Raw genomic sequence first — 9,590 nt, forward strand, 5'->3', positions numbered from 1 at the left:
TTTTTTTTGAGACGGAGTCTCGCTCTGTCGCCCAGGCTGGAGTGCAGTGGCCGGATCTCAGCTCACTGCAAGCTCCGCCTCCCGGGTTCACGCCATTCTCCGGCCTCAGCCTCCTGAGTAGCTGGGACTACAGGCGCCCGCCACCTCGCCCGGCTAGTTTTTTGTTCCCATTTCTTAGTAGAGACGGGGTTTCGCCATGTTAGCCAGGATGGTCTCGATCTCCTGACCTCGTGATCCACCCATCTCGGCCTCCCAAAGTGCTGGGATTACAGGCTTGAGCCACCGTGCCCGGCCAGAGAGGCACACTTTGTGAGAACCAATGGGAAGGAGCCTGAGCTGCTGGAACCTATTCTCTATGAATTCATGGCATAATAGGTGTTAAAAATAAATAAATAAATAAAAGACCTCTGGGCTGGAAAAAAATAAAAATAATAAATAAATAAGTAAATTAATAAAAACAGAAATCAAACACACAACAGAAAAAGAAACAGCAGTGAATATAAACACTAAAAGACAGTGTAGTATACTTTAGGAAGACAAAAATATTTTTGCGAATGGTTTTAAACTTTATATAATACAACAAAGTAGAAAAAGAGGAATTAGATTATTTCATAATTCTATTATTTGTAAAACTGTTTGGTAAACTAGAATTTCTAATAGTAGTCATAAATTTCGTTTAAGATATGTTTCCCTCCCACTTTGTAGATTCTTCACATCTTTCAAGGATAAAGCACACCCCATAATTCATAAGGAAAAATCATGTACAAGAATTATGATAAATTGTACAATCTAGATATATTTAAGGCCAAGTAATATCAAGGAAAAAAGAGTTAGAGGAAAATTAAGTACCGATAGATATTTTAGTCCTCCATAAATTTCTTTGAAAGTAAGTGTTTGTTGCAATCCAGAAGCTGAGAGTGTTATGTAATTACTGCTGCACTATATACTCAAGTTCTTGTGATTGAACTACAAAACCTTAGCTGCAATGATTTTTGATAAGTTTATATTTATTCTTTTATCCCAAATAATTCATTCTATGATGTGAGATTTATTTTAGCTCAGCTTTCTCCAAATGTTTATTTTAACATTTAGCCATTCAGCACTCATTTCTTCAACAATTTACCGATCACTGCTGTGGTTTAATTGTGTCCCCCAAAGTTCATGTATTGGAAACTTAATCCCCAACACAACACTATTGGGAGCTGAGGCCTGATGGTAGGTGATTGGGTCCTAAGGGCTCTGCCTTTACGAATGGATTAATGCCATTATACAGTCGGTTTGTTATCATCAGAGTGGGCTTCTTAGAAAAGTGAGTTTGGCCCCTCTTGCTCTCTCTTTCACTCATGTGCTCTCTTGCCCTCCCACCTTTTTCCATGGGATGTTGCAGCAAGAAGATCCTCAACAGATGTGGGCCCCTCGACCTTGGACTTCTCAGCTTCAGGACTGTAAGAAAGAAAGAAATCTCTGTTTTCTGGGATTCTGTTATAGCAGCATAAACAAACTAGGCCAGTTACCTGTTTTGTGACAGGCAGTGCTCTACCCCTTCACAGTCTGATAGAACTGGCCGTGATGATGGGCCGCTATGGTAGCCATTAACCTCAGGAGACCATTGAGAATTTGAAATGTGGCTAGTGAGACTGAGGAAATAATTTTTTATTGTATTTAAGTTTTTTTTAACTTAAATTGAAATAGCCACAAGTGAACAGAGGCTACACTATAACACGGCACAGCTCTAGACTCTTATGAAACAGGGAGCAAAAGAGGCAAACATCACTGCCCACATAAAACTTAAATTCTAGTAGGATGAGATAAAGTAATTAAAGATAATCATATATTAAGTAATAATAGATAAAATAGAACAGGGCAAATGGGATTGGAACTACTGAGAGTAGGACGGGTATAATTCAGATCTATTCATCTGGGAAAGTCTCACCGAGGTCACGTTCAAGTAAGCACTTAAAGATGATGAGAGTTAGTCATGTGGATTTCAGAGAGAAGAACCTTCCCAGGAGAGAGAGAGGAAACAGCTTGTGTAAACCCCTAAGGTGAAAGCTTATCTGACATTTTCAGGAAGAGGGACTAGGCCAGTATGACCACCTAACTATATATTTGAGGCAAGTTAGTTAGACAGACAGAAAAATAAGTATGTGTGTTTTGGAAAAAATAATGAAGCATATGGCACTGATACTTTACAATACCTTTAAATATAGCACCAATATCTGTAATCATTGCATTTGTATCTGCTGGAAGTTTTTGAAGTGTTCAAAAACTCAACCATGTGAAATTGCTATTGTTGTTTAAATATTTTTAAAGAAATTAATTTTCAAATATGTAGCTCATGTATCTAAGCTCAAGAAACACCGTGTTTTAAATTTTTGTTTGTTAGCTATACACTGAGCACCAAATTGTGCCCAAGGCCCCACAGGTATTAGAAATGTTGTCAATAATATCTATGTTATAATATAATTTCATTATTGGATGCTGAAAGATATAACAATTTTTTCTTCTTACTCTCTTAACCAATGACTTCAAATTTTCTTTTTATACCTCTTCCTAGGTACTTGCTATTCCATTATTTTTGTTCATATCAGTATTTATATTTTCAACCCTAGATTCTAAATTCTTGACATCTTGCTATAGTGCTTTATTCCTAATAATTCATTCCTGTGTTGACTAAAGGAAAATAAATGAAAACCCTTGATATGCTTATTGGCTCTATATTAATACTCCAGCTTTCTATACTGTACCTAATACCTGTGTACTTGAGTTTTACTTAACACTATATAATTTTCTCTTTTTATCAGGTAGAAACAGCCCTAGCAATTAACTAGTAGTAGCTACCTATAAACTTGGCATATGTATACAATTGTTTAGTGGAGATACAAGTAGGAAAATATTAAACTTTTGAACAAAGAAATATGTATACCCAAGCACTGCCACTTGTGCCCAGTAACAGTCCATCTATTCAACTTTATCAGGAAATGCAATGTTAAATGCGTTTTTGTGGAAACTTAACAGTTGGTGAAAGTTCAACAGTTTGCAGGAACTGAAGTAGATACACTTCAATTTAATCCCTCTTTGATAAAAAGCTGTCTTAACGCACAAAACAGAGTCCACAAAATCATAAACAGAATTATTGATCTGGAGCATGTCACTTGGTTTCTCTAAAGCAAAGTTGCCTCATCTGTAAAATGGTGCTTACTTCCTGATCTCACAAAGTTGCTGCGAAAAGGTAGGTCTGTGTGAAAACATGCATTTTCTTAAATATTTTAACTTTTATTTTAGGTTCCAGGATATATGTGTAGGTTTGTCATATAGGTAAACTGCGTGTCACTGGGGCTTGGTGTACAGATTATTCCATCACTCAAGTAATTAAACGTATGGCCTGGTAAGTAGTATTTGATCCTCTCCATCTTCCCACCTTCCATCCTCAAGTAGGCCCTGGTGTCTGTCATTCCCTTCTTTGTGTCCATGTGTCCTCAATGGAAAACATGTTCTAAAACTGTAAAGAACTGCATAAATAAGACACCATCATCTTTGTTAATGAAGATCCTTTAAACTTTACTCTTCTACATCCTCAGTTTGAAGATCAGTGATTATACCAGATGCTCGTGCCCTTACAACCAACTTCTGCTACATTAAATAAGGCCCCCCAACTTACTTATAGCATTTTTTAGTTTCCTTTTCTTCTTCATTGTCAGGTCATTAGTGTCACTTTTTGTCATTCTCAAGAAGAATCCACATGTCTACGTCTTACAGTCAGCAGTTGATACCTCCTAATGCAATGGTTGTTAACTATTTCAGTTAACACGCTGTTTGTGAGTATTGCTCCTTTTATCATTCCTCCTCCAAAAAAATTAAACATACATTCATTTTGTGGGCATTTTATCAAATTCAGGAGAATTCCATAACAACTCTACATGGCCCTTGTCAGAATTAATTTAACTAGAAAATGGCCCTCTTTTTCTTTATCTGTCTTTTCTTAGAACTCCAAAATAGGATGACAAATAAACAAAATGTTTTATTTTTTAAAGTTTATAATTTAGAGAAGACACAAGTTGAATTTAATTGCAGAGCAAGAAGTAAGAAGTTGCCCTCCTGTGGCTGCTACATGTAAAACAACATTCAAGCTTCCCTCTGCACCACCTATTTTGCAGGTTAAGATAAAGGAATCTCTCTAAATAAATCAGAATTGAAACACAAGACCCACAGAGAAGAAAATGTAACATTGGGGTATAGAATACAAGTTCCAACAAGCTCCCAAAGGTGGATAGATCTACCCAAAACCCATGTTGAACAATGGGACAATCAGTGGTGATCCTGGCACACTGCAGATTAAAAGCCCTTCTCCCTTTGTCCTGTCCTCCTGGAAAACACATAACCTTCCTGGATCCTCATGCAATTGCAATGAGGAGAAAAGAGTTCCAAAATAACTTGGATTGAACTTCCTATCAGGCTGGCATAACAGGATCTTAGAACCAGATTTCCTTGCACACTCAAGTATGTTGACAGTTATACCCAGCACAAAAAAGAGAAAGGCAAAGTAGATCTAAACAGTAAGAAAAACAGTAGAAACAGTAGATCTAAACCAAATGAGACGGGAAGGGAAGTCCTTGGATAACAACCATGAACAGGACTAAAGGATAGTGAGTCTAGTGTGGAGTAGCAGAAGGAGGATGCTGAGAAGAACAGATCAAAGCACAATATTGTATAACAGAAAGATTGGGAGGATTGAAGATCAAGGGTATAACAGATAATTCAAGGAAAGGTAACTAGCAATATCAGAAAAAAATTAAAGTAGTACAAGAAAGGCAGGATTTAAATGGGAATCAAATTAAAGTGTGGCTTGAGTTGAGATAATAGATGGAGTCTAAGTAAATAGAGGCCATGTGATCTGAGTGATGGAAGCAATCTCCTCTGAATAAATTGGAATTGAAACACAGGACCCACAGAGAAGAAAACATAATGGTAACCCATATCTTGGCCCAAAAGAAGTGTGATTATGTAAAAATTTATTGATTAGAGTTAGCCTTCAGACAAAGCATGGACATTTGGCCATGGTGTAGTATAGAATCAAATGTCAACAACCTTGACATGGTACAATTTAAAATGTGGCTAAAGTAAGAAGGAAAGGGATGAAGGAACACGAGTGGAGTATGGGAACAACTGTTCTCATTTTAATGAGACGAAGCAAAATACAGATGGCCAAGAATGTATTTAGAATTATAAAAGTAACCAACAGATTAAAGAAAAGTAATAATATCATTACATAATTATCAAAATTCAAAGTAGAAAATGCAAAAATAAAAAGGAAAGTGGAAAAGAATTAGAGGAGCAAGGAGTACTGGATTGCAATTTGCAGAAATAGAAATATGAGTTTTATTTGGAATCATGGAAAAAATCACTGGAAGAACTTAAAAAAAAAAAAAGCTGACCAGGCATAGTGGCTCACACTTGTAATCCCAGCACTTTGGGAGGCCAAGGCGGGCAGATCATGAGGTCAAGAGATCGAGACCATCCTGACCAACATGGTGAAACCCCATCTGCCCTAAAAATACAAAAATTAGCTGGGCGTGGTGGCGCATGCCTGTAGTCCCAGTTACTCAGGAGGCGGAGGCAGGAGAATCTCTTGAACCCAGGAGGCAGACATTGCAGTGAGCCAAGATCGAGCCACTGCACTCCAGCCTGGTGACAGAGCGAGACTCCGTCTCAAAATTAAAAAAAAAAAGAAGCTTAAAGAACTTGCATCGGCACAGTAGGGCTAGGAAAGATGGTTGCTTTTCATAATAAACTCTTTGGAACAATTTGAATTATCACCATGTGCATATTTTATTTTGGTGTTAATTTTTAAAATGTATTATTGACCTGTATGATGTCAGAGTGCATTCTTTTTATTATTTCCCGCTGTTCAAAGTGGTGATATAGGAATATAAATTATTAGAAGTGATTAAAGCATTGCAATGGCAACAATGAATCCCCCCGAGTGTATTAGAGCACAGGAACAAGAATGGGGGATCTATTATACAATGTCCAGAAAGCACGTCTAACTCAGTCATGGTTGAAGATATTGTCAGTCTCTGATGTAGTCTAACTCAGCTGCAGGAGAAAGTTCAAACCACTGCTCGCACTTGAAATAGGACAAGAAACAGCTCTCGAAGTTTTAATAGATGCTTATGGGTACAGAGAATATGAAGGTGGGGTTAGAAAAGAGGATTGAGAGTTGATTGAGTAGTTTTCAGCACAGGTTCCAAAATTCATCAAGAAACAGGAGTCATGAACAAACTGAAGCAGACATCAAATCAATGGGTTAAAAATATTCAATGGGTTAAAAATGGTTGCATTTTGGGAATGGTGTGAGGATAAAGTAAAGAATTTTAAATTCATAGACAATGCTGGGTGGGGTGGCTCATACCTGTAATCCCAGCACTTTGGGAGGCCAACGTGGGAAGATTTCTTAAGCTCAGGAATTGAGTCTAGCCTGGGCAACATAGTAAAACCTTGTCCCAATAATAAATAAATAAATAAATAAATAAATATTATAGACGATGTAAGTGTCTCACACTATAGATATCAGATCCTATCAGGTACAATATTAGTATCAGTCCTACTACTTAGAGGAACTGATGTCCTTTTTGAGTTCTCAGGTTAACTCAGAAACAGCAAAGCTGAGTTTGGAAAAAGACGATATTGGTGAATACAGCCAGAAGAGGCTGGAGTAAAGGGAGTGATCGACACATATGGATGCTTTGGAAATTGATTCCTAATAAAGTGGCTTACAGGTTGTGTCTCTGATTCATTATTTAGATATTTTGTTGGATCTTTAATGTGTTTGTCCCCTGCCCTCCCACCATTGACATTATATGTCAAGAGTTTATAACCCCTAAGGACATAACTCTGGCTTTCTCTGCCCCATCTTCAATGAAAGGAGTTTTAAAAATAAACTTATGTAAATTATTTTAAGGAATTTGGGCCACGCCAGTGTAAGTTCGGTGCTGTATGAGTAGTCACGTCATTGTTGTTATTGCAGTGAGGGAAAATCGTTTTCTAGCTCAAATGTTCTTAAACTGAAATCATGTAAATGAGACCAAAAAGCCCTTGATGGTAGTGGTGAGGGCAAATTCAGTCAAATTTTTTTGAAGCAAAAAGCCAACCAAGAGTAAAGTTTGAAAATCATGAATTGAGGCAATGCCACATTTGTCAAATTAGCATGTCAATAGTACACTCAAGTCTCTGGGTGGCTCAGTACATCTTCTAGAAAGAAGAAATAGGCTCACCAGGGTTTGCAAAAGAAGCAGAAATGTACCTCATGGGAAGCAGGACAACACTTATTCACTGCAGACTGATGAATTTCATTTTAATAATTGCCAATAAAGCAAAACAAAGTGTAAGATATTTTGAAACCGGCTTTTAAGTAACATTCATCTTGGCTTAGAAAATGTAAATGAAAGCATCTTACTTGATCCTCTCTATTGATGAAAATAGCCACTATTAACAAGAGAGTGAGCTGCACCCACAGCCGCCCCTTCCCCCAGATGCTCTGTCCCAGGAACATGGGAATTTTATCTATAAGCCCCTGACTGGGGCTGCTGCCTTTCTTTCAGAGATGCCCTGTCCAGAGAGGAGGAATCTAAAGAAGGGGTCTGGCTACAGTGGCTTTGCCATGCCAGTCCAAACTTCCGGGGAGTCTTTGTTTCCCCTATGAGGGGAAAACCGCCTACTCAAGCCTCGGTAATGGAGGAAGTCCCTCCCCTACCAAGCTCCTCCCAGGTTAACTTCAGACTGCTGTGCTGGCAGCGAGAATTTCAAGCCAGTGGATCTTAGCTTGATGGGCTCTGTGGGGGTGGGATGCACTGAGCAAGACCACTTGGCTCCCTGGCTTCAGCCCCCTTTCCAGGGGAGTGAACATCTCTGTCTCACTGGCATTCCAGGTGCCACTGTGGTAGGAAAAATAAAACTCCCGCAGCTAGCTCGGTGTCTGCCCAAACAGCCACACAGTTTTGTGCTTGAAACCCAGCGCCCTCGTGGTGTTGGCATCCCAGGGAATCTCCTGGTCTGTGGGTTGCAAAGACCATGGGAGAAAAGCTTAATATCTGGGCTGGATAGCACAATGCCTCACCGCAGGGTGCCTCATGGCTTCCCTTGGCTAGGGGAGGGAGTTCCCTGACCCCTTACACTTCCCAGGTGAGGCAATGCCCCACCCTGCTTCTGCTCACCCTCTGTGGGCCGCACCCACTGTCTACCCAGTTCCAATGAGATGAACCAGGTACCTCAGTTGGAAATGCAGAAATCACACACCTTCTGCGTTGCTTTTGCTGGGAGCTGCAGACCAGAGCTGTTCCTATTCAGTCATCCTGCTTATATAAAAATTGACTCAAGATGGATTAAAGACTTAAATGTAAGACTTAAAACCATCAAAACTCTAGAAAAAAACCTAGGCAATACCATTCAGGACATAGGCAGGGGCAAAGACTGCATGACTAAAACACCAAAGGCAATGGCAACAAAAGACAAAATTGACAAATGGGAACTAATTAAACTAAAGAGCTTCTGCACAGCAAAATAAACTATTATCAGAGTGAACAGTCTATCTACAGAACGGTATAAAATTTTTGCAATCTATCCATCTGACAAAGGGCTAATATCCAGAATCTACAAGGAACTTAAACAAATTTTCAAGAAAAGAAACAAACAACCCCATCAAAAAGTGGGCAAAGGATATTAACAGACACTTTTCAAAAGAAGACATTTACGTGGCCAACAAACATACGAAAAAAAGCTCATCATCACTGGTCATTACAGAAATGCAAATAAAAACCATGATGATATACCATCTCACACCAGTTAGAATGGTGATCGTTAAAAAGTCAGGAAACAACAGATGCTGGAGAGGATGTGGAGAATCAGGAATGCTTTTACATTGCTGGTGGGAGTGTAAATTAGTTCAACCATTGTGAAAGGCAGTGTGGCAATTCCTAAAGGATCTAGAACCAGAAATACCATTTGACCCAACAATCCCATTACTAGATGTATACTCAAAGGATTATAAATCATTCTGCTATAAAGACACATGCACACGTATGTTTACTGTGGCACTATTCACAGTAGCAAAGACTTGGAACCAACCCAAATGTCCGTCAATGTTAGACTGGATAAAGAAAATGTGGCACATACACCATGGAATACCATGCAGCCATAAAAAAGAATGGGTTCATATTCTTCATAGGGACATGGATGAAGCTGGAAACTGTCATTCTCAGCAAACTAACATGGTAACAGAAAACCAAACACCGCATGTTCTCACTCATAAGTGGGAGTTGAACAATGAGAATACATGGACATACGGAGGGGAAAAACACTTACTGGGGCCTGTCGGGAGAGGATAGGAAGGGGTAGACCATTGGGGAAAAGAACTAATGCATGCTGGGCTTAATACCTAGGTGATGGGTTGATAGGTGCAGCAAACTACCACGGTACACATTTACCTATGTAACAAACCTGCACATCCTGCACATGTACCCCAGAACTTAAAAAATAAAGCATAAAAAAACAAAGATTTAGTCTGCTTGAGAAAATCTCTGAGCACTTTTTAA

Source organism: Theropithecus gelada, chromosome 11 (genome assembly GCF_003255815.1).
Source record: "Theropithecus gelada isolate Dixy chromosome 11, Tgel_1.0, whole genome shotgun sequence".
Classification (NCBI taxonomy): Eukaryota; Metazoa; Chordata; class Mammalia; order Primates; family Cercopithecidae; genus Theropithecus; species Theropithecus gelada.